This window comes from Apis mellifera, linkage group LG10 (assembly GCF_003254395.2).
Source record: "Apis mellifera strain DH4 linkage group LG10, Amel_HAv3.1, whole genome shotgun sequence".
NCBI classification, from domain to species: domain Eukaryota; kingdom Metazoa; phylum Arthropoda; class Insecta; order Hymenoptera; family Apidae; genus Apis; species Apis mellifera.
The window spans coordinates 8,929,889-8,952,091 of NC_037647.1; positions in this window are offsets into that span (position 1 = coordinate 8,929,889).

The window sequence follows — 22,203 nt, forward strand, 5'->3', positions numbered from 1 at the left end:
ACGGTGGCGATAAAGAAGAAGAAGAAGAAGAAGAAGAGGAAGAGGAGGAAAAGGAAGAAGAAGTAGTAGTTCTCACGGTTGTTCTCCCGTGGGAGTAAGCGTAATCGCGACACCGCCGTCTGACAACACTCCCCATCTTGCAACAATCACGCTCGTAAATTTTTCGATCGCTCCGCGTCAACGACTCGCGTTACTCGATGCTCATCCTCCCTCTCCCTCTCTCTCTCTCTTTCTCTTCGTTTTCCACTCGCGCCTATTATTTATGCGCACTTATGACGGCAGACGCGGTGGAAAGAGGCGCGCGGAACGAATTTATTTAGTCGCCCCTCTCTCTCTCTCTCTCTCTCTCGTCCGTCGAGCCCTTTTTCTAGCCACGACGGTTCGATCGTCCCCGCTTTCTTTTGCGGCGCGGCAATCAGCGCGGTTCACGCGCGGCAACAGTCTCTCTGGAATGTCGTAATCAGCTCCGGCGCTTGGCCACCGCGAGATCTCAATTAGGGAAGGAATTTTTGCTACGTCGCGCGGCGATCACGAGCTCGCTTCGTGGAGGAGGGAGAGGGAGAGGGAGAGGGAGAGGGAGAAAGGGGCTTGGCCGACCGTTGCAGCGGCAGCGGCAGCAGCCGCCGCCGCCACTTTCTATGCGCGCCACGAAAAAGAGAGCAAAATTAATTACCCGAACGACGCTGCCCCACCGACAGCGGCCCGCTAAACGACTTACTTCTAGTCACGTTAGTACTAAATTGGGGGTGCGTATTAGGGGCCTGGGGAGGGAGGAAGAATGAGACGTCGAGATATCCCGAAGGGGGAACGTCGTCCTCTACGAGACGTTAACGAGCCGGTAAATATGTTGACTACCACATCGGCACGCTTGGAACCGACTCTCTCGTGTATACGCGCAAGCCTGTATCCCGGGGAAGGCTCCCCCTCCCCCTCCGCCCCGTACCTTGTGCTCTTTCCCTTGGCGTTCCCCTTCCTCCTTGGTTGGCGCAGCGCTCCTTCCTCATCCGACGAAATGATTATTATGGTTCGTAACCGAAGAGCTGCCCATTTTAGAGCCTGTGGAAGCCGCCGTATAATTTTCCACCCACTAAAATAGCCATCACCCTGTCTACCCGGGACCGATCTCCGTTCGTGATTATCGGCAAATAAGGTACAGTACGGGGAGAAAATATAGCCTGTGGATATATAGGGCCCCGACGACGACGACACTCGCAACACCATCTTTCTTATCCTCGTTTTCGCCCTCCTCTCCCTCTCTCTCTCTCTCGTCAATCAACTTCTTCGTCAATCGTTTAAACGAATCCTTTGTAACTCTTTTTTCTTTTTCCTTTTCCTTTCTTTTCTTTTCTTTTCTTTTTTTTTTCTTTCCCCCTCGCATCGCACCACGAAGACACGAAGACACTTTCTCTTCCCCGAAAGACCGGCCGCCTTTAATCGGCCGACGTCAAAGCGTCGTTGTCCTTAATCGAATTCTACAGTGCGGAGATCTACAGCGTGGAAGTTGGAAGTTGGATCGAAGCACGGTGGCGAGGCAAATTCGTTTGCGCCTCGAGGAAACACGATTTCTCCGCTCCGACGGAACACGACGCGTGCGGGACGATTGAACAGGTGCTTCGAGGAGTCGCGTTCGGCCGGAAAACGGAGAGGGAGGAAAAAGGATCTCTCCTCGAGACAAGTCGAAGAGGTCGATCGATATTTCTCGACCGATTGTCTTCTTATCGTCACATTCTAAACAGTTGTGGGAGGGGAGAAGGACGGATTTTCGACGAGAAGCGAGAAACGACGAGGAGGAGACGCGTTGCGTGTAGCCTCCTGTTTCGTTTCGGATTAATCGTGGTCACGTCGATCGTTTCGAAGAAGGCAATTTGGATGGAACGACAAAGGGGCATACGATCGAAGGGCGATCGGTTGGATCGCGTTCCTCCACGCGGGGAGACGCGTGTAAATGAAGCGTAACGATGATTACGGACTCGGGGCCTCGCTCTTAGCAGGGAGCAAGATTTCTCTCCCTCTCTCTCTCTCAGCTGAAACGGAGACAGAGTCGTCCGCGGTTGCGTGGCGAAGGATCGGCAACTTTCCCACCGGGAGGAGGGGGACGCCGAGCCAAGGACGGATGCATATTTTCCAGCCCTCCCCCTCCCGTGGACGCGATCGTTAGGATCGCGGTGGCCGCCTTTGTCCCGAAGGATGTTAGCGCCTCGGTCAACACCGGTGCTAAGTGAGGAGTTGCCTCGAAATAGCGCACTGGTAAATCCCTTATAAGCCTATAGAGGTAACATGATTCAGCGTGGTATAGGTCAGATTTAAGCCGCCTTTGATATTTAAATCGGGCTGTGCGCCGGTGGAGAGTGGCGGCCGATGGAGAGCGAAAGGGAGAGAAAAGGGACAGAGAGGAAGACGGTGGTCGGTGGAGGGGGAGGAGGAGGGGAGAGGAGGTGGCACGGCCAAGGTAGGAAACGACCACACAGGAATTTACACGTTCCGCGACTCCCGCTTCCCTTTTCGTTTCCCTTTCCTCCGGCCGTGCGTGCACGGTGTGTGCGCGCCTCGACACACCGGCCTCCGCCACGAACAACCGCCACTTCGAGGGCTTCGATCCGCTCGTCGCGACGCGCCCTCGATACAAAAGTATTCGAGCGAATTTATGCGCGAAATCCTCCGCTCTCTGAGCGCGCCGCTTTTTTCATGGGGGCCGGCCGCCGCGCCCCATAATTCGTAAATCCCGCGTATTTGTTATCGGAATTGTCACTCCGGCCCCCTCCTCTCTCGAGAACGCGTCCAAGAATGTCCCTCTCCTCCCGAATACTCCTCCCTGGATCCTGGAACCCCCGAAATAGAATCCGCACCCATCTCTTCTTCCTCCTCCTTTTTCCACGAATTTTCTGTATTCTTATTTACGCGCGCGACACAATCGTCTAGACGGGGGAAACATTCGGCCAGGAATGTTCGAATCGTCGCACGGGATTCGCCACCGCCTTCGAGAGAGCAAGAGGGAGGAGGGAGGGGAGAGCGAGAAGGAATCCGAAACGGCAACGGGATTCTCTTTTTCTCTTGTTTTTCTTCCGAGGAGAAACCACGAAAGGAAAATCCTTCGTATCGACGACGATAAGGGATAAAAGACTGGTCGTCGATCATAACGGCGATTATCTTGGAAAAATAAGGTTTTCGATGCGGCGCGATAAATAACGGTGAAACATCGAAACGACGCGGCTGCTGGGCGGCGGGGGAAGCGCCAGAGGGAAGGCGGGAATTCTACGGTAATGAAGTCCTCCGGTACATCGTTAACTCCTGCAGCTTTTTATCCACCCGGCGACCACGACCACGACGACGTATGAATGCCATTTGTCGCCCCGGCTACGCGTAATGCGCCACTCGCTCCCGCCGCGCGCCGCCTCTCGCGCAAAACTTTTTCTTTAATTCCCTTAATTACGCCGGGAGCTCGTGCAACTCCTTCCCTAACCTCTCCTCTGACGACTTTGAAAACTCGAGAACCCCCAACCCCCTCGCCCCCTTTACTTTCCCTCGCTATTCCATTTTCGACGGTTTTCATCGCGAAAGAAAATGGCAACACGCGAACGCGGTGATCGGACGGGGCGTTAAGGCTCCGTTCCCGATTCCGGCACGGGTGCTAGGACAGGCTGCCAACTTAGGAGCGTTGTTGGAGATAAGCTCGACTCGAGGAGAGTGTACGACTACCGTCCCAGACTCGAGTACCTACGTGACTCTACGTCCTCTTCCGAGTGTGATAAACTCGCAGGTGGGACCCATTCTAAAGGTCGACGCGCGAGAGTCCGGTTTTATCCTCGGCACACGCGATCCTCTCCTCCTCCTCCTCCTCCTGGTCGTCCGTTTCACTCGCGAAAATGAAATCCTCCTGGTTCGATTGATCCGAGCGAGTTTGAAGAAAGGTTGTCGCTCCCTCGCTGATGGAGACGTCTCTCTCTGCCCGGACTACGCTTCGGATCGGATAAAGACGGCGGACGGCGAATTGTCAGCCTTCCGAATCTCTTCTGCCTCGTTCTCGGGGCAGAAGAAAGGGAGAAGGAGGAGGAGGAGGAAACGTCGGTTGCTAAAGGGCTATCTGATTTCACGCAGGAGAACTGGAGTTCCGCGGGCCCGCATCCATTTGGCGAGTATCAATTCGGGGGCCGCGATTTATCTCGACAACCCGTGGAAAATAAATGCGGCGCCTCGTGCAATTTCCTCCACGCGATTTAAACGCGTCGAGTCGAAAAGACGTACGAGTTGTGTCTGAAGCGACGAGATATCGGTATCCATGGAGACCAGTTCGTTATATCGCGCTCGTTACTTTTCTTTTTTTTTTTTTCAAGCTCGAAGAAGAAAAGACGAGGTCAGGAATCGGTACCCGGTTCGGGGTATCGCGATTGACCACGCAACGATGACGGCCGAAAAAACGTAATTGTTAAAAAACAAAACGAGCGCGCCGTACGAATCCGTTCCGAAACAGTGGACAAACAAACGGTTGAACGAATGGAGGGGAAACGAATGGAGAGGCGGCCGTTTGTTCCTTCCTATTCGAGCCCGATAATCGCAGCCGATAATTAAAAGCGAATTGGCGTCGAAAAGCATTATATTCCGTCGCGCATTTTGCGCGCTAACCAAAACCGCCCCCTCGGCGTCCGGGTGTCGTTGGCCGACGCCGAAGAGGAGAGAGAGAGAGAGAGGGGGGGGAGGTCTTTGTAAAATCGTAGCGGAAAATAAATCGACCGCGTCGCGGCGAAATTCACTTTGGATTAGAGATGGCGGACCAGTTTTCTCTCACGGCTCGTTACAGCCCGCGAATGCATCGTCGCGTGCACTCGTAATAGGATGGCCGCGCGTGGAGGAGGAGGATGGAAAATGTAGCTCCCCCTCTCTCTCCCTCTCCCTTAGCCACAGGTGGAAAAGGCTGGCTCCTCGTTACGGTGCCGCTTCGTTTCGGCTCTCCACCCTCGACGAAACTTGGTTCTTCGCCCTTTTCGTCCTTCCTCCATTTTTCTTCCACTTTTTCCGTCTCACTTTTATCTCCCCGCTTCCTCCACGTTTCCACGCTTTCCTTTTTTCCTTTCCACGACGAGCGAGAACGAACGCCGGTTTCCCGTCGCGATCGTTAGAGATCCAGCTTAGCTTTTTTCTTGCTCCCGTCGATTTCGAGAAACGAGTCGATCTCTCAGTCGGTAATATTATCGCGAAACATCGAGTTACGTTCGATCGAAAATCGAGATCGTGTGGAGAAACGATTCCACGATTATTTCATCGAGCGGTCGCTTTAAAAATCGAGATTCGACTCGATTTTTGCATAGAGAGATTTTCGAAACGAATCGATTTTCATCGAAATCGTTTTAAATAATGCGTTTTTAATCTCGCGGTAATTGGAGGTTGCGAAAGGGAAACGGTTTGATCCCTGGCTTTAATGATTTTTAGCGCGATTTATTTAATCGATCGATCGAATATACATCGAAATAATAACGATTTTAACGACACGACAACGGCGTTGGAATGGAAAGATTCGTTTCGATCGTGGTTTGCGCACGGTCGATATCGAACGACGTTGCAACCCAGTGAATCGGCAAACGCGAAATCGAATAGACGGTGGAAAGGAAAAGGACGGAAAAGGAAAAGAAGCTCGATGGGAAGGAAAAGTGTCGTTGCGGGGGCGAGGCTTGGACCGCGCTCCAAATCACCCGATTAACACGTCAAGGCGCGAGCAACGCCACCTTTTTGGCCCCGACTGTATCGCTAATAAGACACAGGTAGTTAGTAGAGAGGAGAAGAGGAAGGAAGGAAGGAAGGAAGGAAGGAAGGAAAGGAGAAAAGGTAGCAGAGAACGAGGATAATAAAAGCCAAGGAGCCAAGTGTGTGTACGCGACGAAGATGGAAAAGTAACGTCGAAAAAGATAGCGAAGAAATGGATTAAGGAAGAAAAAAGAGAAAGAGAGAGAGGAAAGTAGTGGTGGTAGGGTCCTCCTTACTCCCGCCGAGGATGCTGCTGCGCGTCGTCCCTCCCTCTGGTAGTACGAGGAGAGAGGACCACCAGAGTTACCGAGGTGAGTGGCGGGTACCCTGTAATCACGCGGCCGAGCCGCGAGCCGACAAACCAAACCGAAAGAGATAAAGATAAACAGAGATTCGAAGCTACGAGCTGACGGGGGAAAGAATGAGGCGAGGAGGAGAGGAGAGGAGATGAGGTGGAGTAGGAGGAGAAGGATCGGTAGGGGGAGGAAAAGGGAGCAAGAAAGGGGGGAGGGAGGAAGGAGGGGCCCTCGTTAAGTATGACGTGCGATCGCATCCTTTTGTGCTGCTCGTTGAAACTCGGTGCGCAACGCGTCGCGCGCTCGTCCCGTTCATTTTCGTTCCTCGTTCACGGTACGCGTGTTGTAGTCTGATGCGTACCGTTATGCAATATATATGTATATATGTATATATATTTATATATATATATATATATATATATATACGCAGTACGCTTTGCATTGTCGTCGATCGATCCGCACGATCGATTCCGCGGCGATGTCGTTCCGAGCTCGAAGAACCGAAGAAAGAAAGAAAGAAAGAAAGGTTATTGGTCGAGTGTGACGCAACGTAGCATTTGTCCTCTTCCGTCCCCTCCGCTTTCCCCCTTTTTTCGTGCGGTGGACGAGTTTTTATCAGATGCGAAACGATAGCCACGCGGGGACGGAAAATCGATAAACGATCGATCTCTCCTCGAGATCGTGGTAACAATCCTTCTTTTTAATTGCGGCCAAGACGCGGTGAGTCAAAGGGAAGGCAGGCGACGACACCGCACCGGTGTCTCTTGTGCCGATCTGTTGGCGCGCGACCACGAGAGATCGTATCACCGTGCAAACCATTTCGATCGAGTTTGTTCCACGGACGCTTTGGCGCAAACGAACCGACTTGGGTAACGATCGTGATCGATCTCGACTTTCGCAAATGCGTCATCGATTCCTTCGCGATGCCGATTCCTTCTTCTCGGGGAGGAGGAAAGAGCGCATTATTTCTCGCGTCCTCCATTAACTTTATTCCTCGTAATGGGCGAGGAGAGAGGAGGAATGAGGTGAAAGGAGACGAGAAAAAGAGAGGAGAAAGAGGGAGAGAAACGGTTGCTTATAATGTCTTCGTTAGCCGTGGTAAAAAGGGGAAGCGGCGCGCGTCTAAATGGTTCGTAATGACTCGAAAAACTGTTAAGCCGAATCGGGCGCCGAAAATTCAGCCGCTCGGTGCAACGACTCCTCGATCCTCATCGAGCAGCTCTCCGGCTTCTCGTTTCGTTGAAAAACTTTGCGACGGGACGGTACTTCGGAGCAAACTTCATTAAACTTCTCTCTCGCGCTCCCGCGCCGATTTCTTCGAGTCGGTCGTTCCGTCGCGGCCGAATTACACGGGGAGGAAGGGGGGCGACGCCGTTCGTTTACCATCGACAAGAGCTTGGCCAGAGCTTTGATCGAGCTTGACGTTACGATTAATCGCGTCACACACGTTGGATCGTAGTCAACTTGGCCAACTTCTCGACAGAGCTGGAAAATATTTCGCTCCACTCCCCGGAAACGAAATAACCGAGAAGAGAAGTTTTTTCCCCTCCCCCCTCCATCTCGTTTAGTCGACGAGGGGACGAATCACGCTCCCTTCCGTAAAAATAAACTTCCTCCTCCTCCTCCTCCTCGTCGAACCTTAGAACCTTAGAACCTTAGAGCGGAGGAAACGGGTCGAGTGCAGGACGTGGTGGACGAGACGACGGGCGAAATTGGAAGGAATTTCGAACAGAACCGAACTCGTTCGGGACCCGTTTGAGCCGTGGGGGCGTCTCTTTCTCGGTTGGACGAGACCACCGTGATCGCGACAGGTGCGACCAGCCACCGTGCTCGATGCAGAGGCCAACACCATTACACCGCCGGCCCTCTTTCTCTCTCCCGTCCTCCTTTTTACTCCCCTCGCTCGCTCCCTTCCTCCTCTCCCCGCCACAGAGAGAGAGAGAGAGAGCCGAGGGACCGCGCGCCACCACCACGACTCCTACCACGACTCCCTCTTTCACCGGCCACGTATCGCGAAATCGTTCCAAATGCTAATCGCGCCGTTTCCACGCCAACGATCCACGCTCCAATCCGATTCCAATTCCTCGAGAGCGATCTTTCACCCTACGAATCACCGATCTCCTTCCCTTCCCTTTCTCCGTTTTCCCCTCGAAGAAATGCCACGCGTTTTGGAGCAGATTAGAGATAACTGGAAGGGGGCGAGGTCCCTCGATGAAGACGGATAAAGAGTTGGTAAAGAGGAGGCGCGACGCGGGATAATAGGGGAAGGGGAAACGGAACGAGGCTGGTTTCGGGGCCTCGCTGCCCTCGGGGATAATTCTTTTCGTCTCGCCATCAAGCATGGGTGGGCCACGAGGCCAGCCAACGTACGTAACGAAGACGTAGGTAGCTCTTAATATCTCGTCGCGAGAGGGAGCACGCAACGTGCTCGGGATCCTTCGAATTTCTCGCCCCGGGCTGCCCGTGATCGCCATGCCGGACAACTTTGTCCCGCGAGAAATCTTGCAAAACACGCTTGTCGCGCCGGAGTTGCCACTGTTTTGCCACTTTCCCGTTTTAAACATCGATATATAGATATATATATGTGTGGTGTATAAAATATCTCGGACGTATATCGCGGAAATCGGATCGGGAAACGCGAGAAATTCCCTCTGTAATGGAAAGGAGGGGTAAGGAAAAAGGGTGGCAAGAAGGGCGGAGGAGGGAATAAAGCGGGAACGACTCGACAGGGCAGGTTCCGTGCAAGAACGGAACGATGATGCGGTCGGCAGCTGAACTGCATCGCGTGTTGCCGCCGTTGCATTCTGGACGAGCACGCGCCATATGCCGTATTGTTACGCTATCTTCCTTCTTCCTCCTCCCTTCCCTCTCTCCCCACCACGCCTCGCCTTTCGAACACGCGAAATAAATGTTCGCCCGATCGTTCGTACGCCGATCTCGCTCGATCGAGCTGGCGCTCGATCATCTCTCAAGCCAACTGCTTGTCCAATTCCAATCCGCCCAACTTATTTCATACACGATTCAACTATGAAACGAGGGAATAATCGATTTAATTCGATCGTCACTGCGCGTCCAGGCTTGCAAATCGAATCAAAAGGTCCTCCTCGGTAAGAAGGATCGATATCGAGGATATTAACCTAATATTTGTTGGATAGAGGGGGGAATTCGATAATGGAGGGCGCGTGACAATGTTGCGCCCAATTCGTGGAAAGATCAAGCGGCTAATAGGCCGAGACGTCTCGATATATATTCGGAATCGGCGACGACGATCGACGGTGGTCGAAGCGCACGTACGCGTTGACGACAGATCGCGTGGCGCATACCTGAGCATATTACTGAGCGTATGTGCGGTGCGTGAGACGGGGAACACCGGCGGCAATTATCGCCCCGTCCCGAAATGCTCGAGAGAGCTGCTCGTCCCTCCGCGGGTCGAGGGTGGAAGGCAGATCGCGCCAATTGCCAGTCGCGGTCGCGTGCATGCACGTGGCCGCTGTGTAAACACGAGAGGAGAGGGAGGAGGAGCGCTGTACAGCCTTCCTCTCCTACGATTATTTTCACTCGCTCGCGAGCTCGCGTGACGATCGCGCGGGAATCTTTAAATAATCCACGATCCACTCCACCTAGGAGAAAACGCGTCCGTTCGTGATAACGATATCGTCCCGAGTTGCACGAAATTTCTCGAGGAGGAGGGAAGGAGGCTGAAGTCGAGGCTCGAAAGACTCTGAAATCTTAATATTCCATTCTTTCCCTTTCGTCCGCGCTTCCTCATTGTCGCGACGTAACGATTTATAAACGGTTAGACGTCGGATGGAAAATCTTGGAACGCGACGGAATCGCGTCTCGGATGGATGTGCCGCTCTCGCGCCCATTTAACGATCTATCGTTCCCTTGTGCAGGTGTCAGCAATTATAACACTCGACTAAACGGTCCGACATCCTCCCTCGGGACGACGCCGCCCTCCCCGGGTTCCGGATGGTCACGCGCGTATCTCACGTACGGTGAGATCGTAATCGAGGCTTCGTCGTCCGTGTAAACGGCTCGTCACCGTCTATATATATATATGTGTGTGTGTGTATATACGTGCACTTGGAAAGGGTCTTCCATCCTCCGCCGCAGGAATGCGGATCGTCTCGTTCGATCGAACCGATTCCCTGCCGCGATTCTCTTCTCGCGTTTTCGCTTTCGATCGTCTCTCCTCGACGATGAGAAAAAAGGAAAACGAGGGGGCTTTATTCGCGAATCGTTTGTCGGAATTTCGAGTGTTGCGAAAAAAAGGAAGGCAGGCGTAAGTAAGAATCGTGGAATCTCTCGAACGAACTCGTTGATAACCATTAGCCGCCTGCTCTCTTTCTTTCGCTTCGCCCGTTGCGCTCGGTATCGAGATGCGCTCAATGCACCTGAAACAGATAACACCGGACCAATAGGTTCCACGATAACATATTTTCCCACGAGGAGGAGAGGAATCCCCCGTTGCACGCGAAACAGATAGAGTGATCCATAGATGGGCGATCGTGTCACGCACGATGGACTTTCGATCGATGAATAAACTTAGACTTTTTTCACGTTTTTATTTTATGTAACTTTTATTGAAACGAAAATAACTCTCGTAGATCGAACGTTGATCCACGCTCGGTCTACGAGGGCGACATTACGCGGGCAAAAACGCAGAAACGAGGGTCGTTCCGTTCTGGACGATGAGCCTCGTTTCATCCGGTCCGTTCCCAGGGCCAGCCGGATTCTGCGGTCCTGACAGATTATCCGGACCGGCGTTCGCCTCCGGATACCCTCGCCAATCGAAACAGAGACGATCGTCTGCGAGTAATTTGGCCACCGCCGTATCCGGGCTCATCGGCTCCTGCTAATTCTCTCCATCACCGCCTCCTCCCTCCTCAAAAGAATACAACGCGGTTTACTTCTTTTTTATTCTTCGTAACGTAAAAGTATCGCGCGAAACGAATTCGAATACTCGTCCGCGCATATCCCGTAAAATGAACTCCCGTACGAGGCAACGAACGAACGTTTAACGGTACTTCTCGATCTCGATACTTGCTCTCTCTCTCTCTCTTCTTCCCTGCCACGACGTAATAATTTTAACCCCGATATATATATATATATATATACACACATATATATATTTGCCGACCGAATTCGTCGGCAAACTCGTCGGTTATTTGGATATTAGCGGATACTATTAGGGACAAGCAATTACGGGGCAACGTCTGTCACAACCTGTTCCCGCGTACTTAACGCTTGCGGTCGAACTTAGAGAGGGAGTTTAATAGAAACGAACGGTTTCTCCAGGTGTTTTTGTCACGCTCTCATTTAACCGGGCATATTCGGGGTGGTGCCGCCGGAGACGTCGGCAGAACGAAGCGGAGACAATCATCTGCGGCCCCGCAGTAATTTGGCCACCGTCTGCCTCCTCCTCCTCCTTTTCTCTCTCTCCCTCCTCGGTTCTCTCCAAAACTTCTCGAATTCCGTGGCGCGTTTTCGGAAACGGAGAAGGGTGAGAAGAGAGGACAGAGAGAGAGAGAGAGAGAGAAGAAGGACAACGAAGCAGGGTATTATCGGTGGGAAAGAGATGGAGGGGAGGGAGGAGGCGAGTGCCGCGTGAAATTGCAAATGCAACGTAATCGTTCGCCACCCACCACGTGACAAATCACCGCCGCGTCGCGGGAAAGAAACGAGGGAACCGTTGCACCGCCGAAACCGAACGACCCGGCGAGGCAAGAACTGGAGCAAAAGACTCGGCCCCTTCCTCCCTCCCTCCCTCCTCCCCGGTCCCGCGAATTTATTTCTTGATTGCGAGAAGAGAGTTTCGGTGTCGTGTATCCCTCCCATGGAAACGCCAGGTTTTTTTCCTACAATGCTCCTTTTTTCGCTACAATGTATAAGGCCATACGAACCGCCACCTGCGCGAAATATTGGGTTGGCAACTAAGTAATTGCGGATTTCAGTTGGAGTTGATGACGACCTAATCAAAGCAATAATCGATTCGGATCGTCACAGTACAACTCGTGAGATTGCAGAGAAGCTTCATGTATCGCGTACATGCATTGAAAACCACTTAAAACAACTTGGCTATGTTCAAAAACTCGATACATGGATTCCTCACGAACTGAAAGAAAAGCATTTAACGCAACGCATTGATAGCTGCGATTTGCTAAAGAAACGTAATGAAAATGATCCATTTTTAAAACGACTGATAACTGGCGATGAAAAATGGGTTGTTTATAACAATATCAAGCGGAAAAGATGGTGGAGCAGGCCACGTGAACCAGCTCAAACAACATTAAAAGCTGGTATTCATCGAAAGAAGGTTTTGTTATCAGTTTGGTGGGATTACAAAGGAATTGTCTATTTTGAACTCTTACCACCCAACCGAACGATCAATTCTGTTGTCTACATTGAACAACTAACGAAATTAAACAATGCAGTTGAAGAAAAGCGGAATTGACAAATCGAAAAGGTGTTGTATTCCATCGTGACGATGCAAGGCCACATACATCTTTGGTCACTCGGCAAAAATTATTGGAGTTTGGTTGGAATGTTTTGCTACATCCACCATATAGTCCTGACCTTGCACCATCTCATTACTTTTTGTTTCGATCTTTACAAAATGGTAAAAATTTCAATAATGATGATATCAAATCGTACCTGATTCAGTTTTTTGCTAATAAAAACCACAAGTTTTATGAACGTGGGATTATAATGCTGCTTGAAAGATGGTAAAAGGTCATTGATCAAAATGGGCAACACATTACAGAATAAAGTTATTTAGTTCCATGAAAAAATTGTCTTTGATTTTTTAAAAAAAATCCGCAATTACTTAGTTGCCAACCCAATACATACACAGCATATGTATATATATATATATATGTATATATATATACATTTGAACAACGCGTTTCTCATTTTTTCTCCTTTTCTCTTTGTATCTTCGAGCGGAAGAACCGTTCGCGGGCGATAAGCGATCGATAAAGCGATTTAAAAATGGTTGAAATGTTGAAAAATGCAGATAAATACGGGGGACGGGGAAATGTATAATCTCCGCGCGCGCGGAGAGCGCGGAGAGAATCCGCGTAACGCGAAATTAATTAAAGGCTAATCTCGCCCCGGTGTATTACTCTCTTTTGACTTTAATTATCGGCGCCGATTATTTCTCCGGCTTTTATCCGTGCAATCGCGCGTTAATGGATTTTCCCGCCGCTCGCCAAGTGGAATCGCCTATCGCCGTATTCGATGTAAGCAATTGCTTCGCCCTTCTGTCCGTCAACCGCCTCCTCCTCCCCTTCCTCCCGCGTGTTAAGTGTTATTATCATTCCGCGAAATTAACTCGTACGAAAGATTCGAGCGTGTCGCGACGTTATCAAGGGAAGGGGAGGGGGTGATCGAGCCACACTGACAGTTGGACAACATCACAGTTGGCTTGCGGAACAATGAGGAGATATTATTCGTTATCGTTAATGACCGATCGCGATATTGCTCGGTGGCACGCGAATGTCTGTTTAAAAAAAGGAGAAAAAAGAAAGGAAGGGAAGGAAAGGGGAGAAAAAAAAATGTTTATTCGAGGGAGGGATCGATAATTCGCGACATTACCTGGAAATCTTCGCGTTCTCATTCGAACGAGAGTTCTTTTTTCTCTCTCTCGTTCCACCGTTCGCCAAAAAGTAGAGGAAGAACAAGAACAAGGTTTTCGAAGGCATGAATGAGAAAGAAAGTTAGTATGCTACGTATCGATGAAACACGCGAGAGGAAGAAGATTAGAGTCCATTTCCCTGTTAACGCGTGAATCTGTGTATATATATATATATATGATTGTCAGGTATTAAAGGGTGAAAGAGCGTTGAAATTGCGGGGTATGAGTAATGATGGAGCGGTGGCGGCCACGGTACAAATTCGATGGGGCTGGTCATTGATTTCGTCGCGAATACACGTGGACTGTACGGATGGCCGAGCATTAGCAAAGATTCGTGCGCCATTATTAATATTGATATCTGGCGGAATTGGCACGCGCATCAATATTAACTCGTCTATTAATTCCAACATATTAGAGCGAATCCCTCCTCCCGATCCTTTCGATCATTACGATCATTTCCGTTTCACGATCGTGTGTCTCTGCAAAAATTCTCGATAAGATCGTTCTCGTCGCGATACCGCGATAACGGATCGATTTCACTGCTCGGTGAAAATCATCTTTCCTGAAAAGTCGTTCATTTTCATCGTAGGATAAAGAAGAAAAAAAAAAGTTTCTACTAGAGGCATGGAACGAAGGAGTAGCGAAGAGGTGTACGATAAATTCCTTTAAATGGCATACGTTTATATGTACGATGTATATATATATATATACGATGCATCCAATCACTTCTCTCTCTCCGTCATTCGACCGAGTGGTTACGATGGTTTTATTCCAAGAAAAAGAAATCACCATCCATTTCTCCTTATCCTTGCGTAGCTCGTGTTCTCGATAATTCTTTTTCCCGGTAAATTCCATTGGCATAGTCACTGACCTATCTTCGCAGGTTTCTGTAGCGGCCGCGATAACACGAGTGCGGCTGTTTATATCGCGGCCGCAATATCGATTATCTGTTTCTTCGCGTAAGATTTATGACGAAAGAAACGAAATCGAACGGGGGAGAGGGGGTATCGTCTTTCGAATGCAAGCTTTTTCGAGTACCGTGGCGCAAAAAAAAGAAAAAAATGTAAGGGGAGGAAGAGGGACGAATGAGAATGACGAATAGACGATGACGAGAATGTTTTTGCCACGTAGAAAAAAAAAAAAGAAAAAATTGCAATTTTTATCGACGATTCCATTAAATTAAATTTCATTTCAGATATCGCGTCGAGTACAATTAATCGAGTTTGATAATACATATTCCAAAACTCGATCAAATATCGAATAATTCTTCTTTCTCTTTCTCTCTCTTTTTTTTTCTTCCTTTTCTTTCCATTATCTATAAACGACGTTTTTCCACCGCACCAAGGTACTATACCGGTGCATCGGCGTCACGTTTTCGAGAATCGATTGAAACGTTATTAATTTCCGGAAAAGTTAAGAGTTTCCGGTGACACGGCATCGCCATAAGGAAGAAAACGACGGCGCGGTGAGTCACGAGCGGCTGGAAACGATTTTTATCGTCCGCGTGACGGTACGCGTTAATTACGATGACGAGCGATAAGAGGCAACGTTTCTCGCCTATCGTTCTTGCCCCTTTTTTAAAAAAAAGCCGATGCTGTCTACGTGAAAAAGAAAACTGAGAGATAAAGAACTACTACTAGGCGCCTAGATAAGATTCCATTTCGCGAACTTATCTTATCTCGTCCCTCTTTGACGGCGTTATTCCACTTCTATGAATGTGTATTCGACCACGTGTCGGCCACGGAGTCGACATTTCCGGAAACGTAACATGTTCGAAACGCGTTATTTATTTATTCGTTCGAATGGACAGATCGTGGGACACGGATCTGGCGAACAAACCTCTGCTCTCGTTTGCTCTACCAGTCGAGTCTTCACGTTCGAAACGTATACATCGTTACGCTCTGATGATGTAAAATTTATCAGTAATCCGCGAAAAAACCGATGTACGACGAGAAAATTGTAAAAAGAAAAAAAGGGAAAAAGAAAAGGAACGATATTCCGGGGGAAAAAAGTTGGTTTCTTTCGGCATGAAAGGCCGATAAGCGTTCCAAGAAAACAACAACTTCCGAGGAACGAGCAAGAAGTGTACATAATCAGATTATCTCGAGAGGGGGCGTAAAAGTTGACGATAAATATTATCGGCGCCAATTTTCTTTTTCATTTCATAGCAAATTAATTAAACGGCTTGCCTCGCGGAAAGAGAAATTGAAATGATGAAATCGAGATTGATAGAGAGGAATCATCGATTTTCTCATCGTCCCTCGTGTCAGAGACGAAAATAGATATAATATATATATATTTTCGAAAGCTGGAACGTGCTCGACCGTGCAAACGAGAACGACTCCCGAAAACGACCCCCGAAACCGAGACCCTTTCCAAAAGGATCCAACAAAGTGAGGATACGTGCCTTCTGCCCTCGAAGGAAGCAAGGGTCAAGGATACTATTCCAACTATTGAGCGCATATTTTGACAGGCGCTACGTAAAACAACGCCTGCCCCTGAACTTATCCTTCTAATTACACGAGGATTTAAACCGATGATCGATTTATCAATCGAGAATTTCGTGCTTAACGAGACGATAATAATTATCGCGGTTGAAACGAAATAGTGGAAAAGAATAGGATCGGTTGGAAAGCGTGCGGCAATTTGTACTCCTGGAAAGGGGAGGATCGGTTATTGGTCGCTCGCATGCCTCGCAATCTTGATGGACGGGGAACGACTTCATCGTGGTACGGCGCGCCATTAGAATAAAGATAACGGGCGTTGATAAACGTCCTATATCGGCTATACGTATATCCGGATGCGTGGCTCCTCCACGAACAGGGAGAAAACGAAATTTCAGTTCGGGTCCCCGGTGATATTTATTAAGATACATTCGTCCGTCCCGTTCACCGTCCCGGGGCTGAATTGCCAAGTTACCGAACAAGTTTTATCGCTAATAGTCCATGCGTGGTTAACCGAGTTGGAGATATCTGAGATGAAAATCTTGTTAGGAACTCGAATGGAGAAGGCAGACGTCCGGAGGATATCCACAGGATAACGACTCGCGTGCACGTGTGTGTGGGTGGTAGGACGGGGTGGGGGGGGAGCACGAGGTACGTGAGCACGAGCGAAACAGCTCGAACGATGGTGGAGGCCAACGAAGGTGGTGCGTGCGGTGGAAAGAGACCGAGTGTGAGAAGTGGCGAGGGAGGAAAGGAGAGAGAGGGAGAGGGAGAGAGAGAGAGAGTGGGCGGCTACATAAAGACAGGAGCTGGCGCGTGCCAGGTGCTTCGTTGCACACAATGCATCTCTGTTAGGCACCGGGGGACTCCGGCCAGCCGGAAGTCGAAATACAAGCGTGTACACAGGCGGCTCTTATTAAAGAGGAAGAAAGGAGCGCGTCTGCAGAATGCGAGATCTCGTCCCTGCCCAACTGGAAAATGTTGGTGCACGTTAATACGATCTAACGACCGATCCGCGTACGTGCCCTACGTACGTTCGACCTATCCGTTCAGCTTGCCCAATCCTGGAATTAATTAAACTCATATGACGCAGATACTAATTGGGCAGATTTCCTTTTCTCTTTTTTCTCTTTTTTCACACCTTGGAGCAAGAATATCGGGAAAAGGGGGAAGAATACGCGGTTCGTTGCTCGAATCGGAGGGAGGGAAGAGGAGAGGGGTGAAAACAATGAGCCAATGGTGGGAGAGTTTTGTAAGAAAGGAAAAGAAAGCTTGAATACGTAATCGTACGAATATGATAAATTAAAGAGGGGATCGCAAAATAACACGGATATTCGTGGAAAATATTAAGCGGTCGAGTCACGGAATCGGTTCCCTCCCTCCTTCAAATGCGGGAAGAAACACGAATACATTGGGGCATTGGATATGGAAGTTTAGATTGGAGGTCGGAATTGAGACGTTTAGACATCCCATTAAAGGGATTCCATCGTTTTCAAAAGCGTTTCATAAATCACCGGCTCGTTTTTCAACCGAGGTTTGCGACCGACGTGCGGAGCGCGGAGAGGACGCGCCAACCCTCGCCCCCCCTCGAAAAGGTGTTCGTGTTGATGTCTGGCGAGAAAGAGGGGTACGGGGGGAATCGCGTTGGCGAGTCGCGTGCCGTCAGATCTTTGAATAGCCTGCAACCCCTCGTACGCGCCCTCCCACGCCACTCGCCTCCACTCTCTTTAGTGGAAGGCCAATCCATAAATATCCTAATGGGCTTAAACTGTCGCTTTTACCCCTCGAATGACGGGGGGTCAAGCAGCATTCGCTCGGCCGAACCACCCATCGCGTCTCTCTATCTTTTCTCTCCGTCTTTTGCCCATCCCGCCTCTGCGCCTTTTCGCCAAATTTCCCGCATCCGAAAAAACGTGAAAAAAAAAAAAAAAAAGAAAAAACCGTATTTACGAGGCTTTCAGCTTTACCGCGCGCACCTTGAAATCGCGCTCCATTCATCCGATATTTTTCGGCAAGAACGAGCTTCCTGGAAAAATACTGCCGCTCGTCGAACATCGGTTGCATTTTTAACGATCACGAGCCCCCACGAGCCATGCGAAAATACCTTCGATCAATATGCTACCGTGTTATTATCGTTCCTCTCTCTCTCTCTCTCTCTCTCTCTTTTTCGGATAGATAGATGTTATTCCCTAAGAAAAAGTAACGATCGAAAGTTTTTAAAGCGCTTCTCCCCGCTTTGAAATTATTAATGGCGGTTGGTTACTCGAAGGTATTCAATGCCCGCTATCTTGTCACCCAATGTTCGCGTCTCTTTCGTGGGAATTCCGTTCTTCTTCCTTCTTTCTTTCTCTCTTTTTTTTTTCGCCGATGATACCGATCACGATACTCTCGCAACAAACCTCGTCCATCCTTCCCTTCCCTCCCTTTCACGTCTCCCGAGTCTCTTATGCAACGGAAGAGGCGATAGTTGGATCGTCGGCCATGTTCCGGTATCTCATTCCGGAACATTTTTTTCCGAGACGGGAGTTTTCCAGAAGAGACACAGCTCCTCCTCCTCCTCCTCCTCGTGCCATTGTTCCGCGCGTGGCTCATTTACAAAGTTACGTTTATGCAGCGTAACTTTATCCGCCGCGCAAACTTGCCCACCAGGTGAATCGACTGCAAGCTCGTTGAATTTTATTAAAAAGAAAAAAAATGGAACGAAGAAAAAGAAGAAGAGAAAAAGAGGAGGAAAGAGAGAAGAGGAGAGGCAAAAATGGAAATAGCTAGAATAATCAAGAATGCTTAAGATAATGCTTTTCAGTAATTTTGAATAAAAAAAAGAAAAACAAATCTTGGATAAATATATATTCGACAAAGAGATTATACTCTCGAACTTGTAAATGATAACTTCACATGAAGTCGTCTCGTCGAACTTTTCCTTTAAATCTAATTAAAAAGTTTGGATCGCGAGTTCGTTAGGAATCATCCCTTCTCTAAAATTCCATCTCTCCGAAAATCGTGTCCCGGTTCCCCGAAATAATCAGTCCGAGTTGATAGATAAGCTCTCCCCTCTCTCTCTCCTCCTGCCCCAACGTTAAAATCCATAGAATCTTCTATCGAAGGGAGAGGTGCACCGAGCCGGGAATAATTTAACGTGGCCCGACGAATGGCCATTGATTTACGAAGCATCAAACTTCGACGAAAGTTAGCCGCGTATCGAGACCGTCCACCCTCTTCTCTCTTCTCGTCCCTTCCGGTTTGTTCTTAGGCTGCAGTTAGCGGATTCGATTTAACTTCTCCTGTGGGCGAACGACATGGCAGCGAGCTCGCCAAGCGAACCTACACAAAGATCGGCCAAAAGGAAGAGAACGAGAGAGAGAACGAGAGAGGAAGAGGATGGCAACGGAGCGAGAGGGTGGCAACGGTAAGAGCAATTTGCCAATATCGAAAGTGTTTGTCGATAATCTGTTGGCGAGAGTTGTTCTGGCTAGTTACTAAAAAAACTTGTTTCGTCTTCTCCTCTCCTATTTGTCCCGATCGTACACATCCCTCCCTCGAAAACTTTATCGTATACGTAAGTCAAAACATTCTTTCTTCGGTACATTGTAGACCGCGATAATTGCACCTCTCCCGGCTATAATTTCTATAATATAGTCGCTGGAGAGAGAAAGAGAGAGAGAGAGAGAGAGAGTAATAAAGGTATCGAGAAACAGGGGAATCACCGTGATTTCGGAAATGTCAGGGATACCGTTCCGCTCCACCGTGCAATTAGCGCTATGCATATACACGCACTGCCCACGGTCACTGTGGAAATGGAAAAAATGTGATCGATGGAAAAGAATGCGGCTCGGAATAGCGACCAACACCAGGGTTGAACACAGCATTTCAATATTAAATTATAGTACACAGTGGCCGTAACTCGTTGTCTTTGATTCGAGAGAGGGGGAGATCTTTGCAGATCTGCTTAGCATCCGATAGTTTCAACCCTTTCGGTGTAATCGCCGCGACTTGGACGTGTTTACGCTCATGAATTTTTCAATTTTTCGTTCGATAATGTTCGCTCGAAATGTTTGATCGTTCTTCACGTTGGCGTTTTACCGGAAGCCTTACTTTTCCCCCCCTCTTCACCTCTTCTCCCCTCTTTATCGATTTCGCAGAGAGGTTATTTGTCGATCTTGACACCAGTTTGTCGAACAAACTAGGGGGTAGCGCGATTCTCGATCACGATCTTGATTTCTCACGGTGACCAATTGATTCTCGTTCGACGGTGGGGTTTTATCTCGCGCGTCGAATCAAAGCACTCCCCTACAGAGGAACCGGTTGTAGTTCACGTTCGGCAAAAATTGTTTCGATATTTAGGAAATATTTATCAACAACGATACTCTCTATTTATTTTCAATCCGATTCCGTACCAATATATCCTTTATTACGTTTCGCTTCGAATTTTTCTATAAACGATATTTTTTTCCTTCTTCTTGCCTATATTTTTTTCTTTTTTTTTTTTTTTTTGATCAAAAAACATTGATGAAACCGATCGAGTCTCGAAAATACGAATATTTATATTACGTCTCTCCTCGAAGATCTCGTCGATAAAGATACATCGTGTTATTTTAATTCTCGTGTAATGATTCGTGTAATCGAAGTCACGGTCAATTTTAAAACAAATCAGAAACGAAAAAACGTGCACGTGTACTCGTTTTTCAAAACACATTCGAGGTGTGTACGATTCCTGAGATCTTCTTCCATCCGGACAATGTATTTCCCTGCGAAAAAATTTATTCTTTTCCTCGAGTCTCTTAAATTACGCGCGTGTCCAACCATTCGTCGAGATCCACAGAAAGATTAGAAACGAATTAGAACGAGAATCAGAAAATTAGGTCGAATTAGAAACAGTGTCGCGAGAAGTAGGTAAGTCGTGCACGAGCCCACGCCTGTGTGTGTGTGACGCTGTATCGAATAGTGCGTCTCATTCTGCATTTTCCTCCCACTTTTTGCCCGTGCGATCGATCGTTGGCCGATCGTTAAACGAATACCGCGCGTTCCAACGATCTAACCCCCGTCCGTAACTGCGTGTCGACATCAAACACATTTTAGACCCCATTCCATCGATGTTCAGGAACACTCTGGTAATCATCGGATAACCGTGTGATAAACGAAAAAAAAAAAAAAAAAAAGGATTTGACATTTGGGACATCCATCCTATTGGAAAATGGTCGCGTAGGAATGGGACTCGAAATTTCGCAGGAAAAAAAGAAAATCTGTGTCGTGGATTATTTTACAAACGGGAGAAAAAGAGAGAGAGAGGGAGAGGATAGAAATTGGTTTAAGGACGGTGGAATTTATTTAGATATCGGTGTCCGAGAGAGGATTTCAAGCGGAAGTAAAACGACGATCGTCCGGAACAATTTCGATTTTGTCGATGGAAAGAGAGATAATGAAGGACCGTCTCTCGTCACTCGTACATTATCCTGGCGAGCGCGCCGTAAATATTCGACTACAGAGCGAAACACGTCGATTAATCAGCCGAATTCGAGCGCATGGTTATTTAATGTTGGAATATTCGAAATACAGTCGATTGCCGACCGCGTCTATATATTATTTAAGCGGTCAAAAACGCGATACGAGCCGTAACGCGTCGGCGATCCGCTCCGCCGGAAACGGGTTTTGAAAATTGCGAAATAACGATGGAGCGGGGGAATAAACGGTGGAAAAGGAGGAGAGCAGAATCCGAGTTCCGGTGTGAATGGGGCGGCGTGCAAAGGGAACCGAAATGAAAACGTTAATTATGACGCGGCACGCTTAAGTGTCGCTATTTAGCTCGGAATTAATCTGTCACGGGAGGAGTGTGAAAAACTACCCGTTTAAGAGGTCGACTCTCTTGGCGGGTCGTTTGATTGGCAGCCTCTCGAGGAGTATTCCTCTCGAGGAGCTCCCTCGTCGCTGCTGCTCCCCTCTCTCTTCTTTTAAAAACCTCTCTCGGGGACTGGTAGCGCGCGGCTTCGTATATTCGAGTCGGAAGCGAGTGGCGCGATGAGGGGGAGGGGAGGGGAGGGGAGGGGGCGCGAGAAGGAGCGGCAGAGAAACGAAGGAAGACTTTATTTTCGGT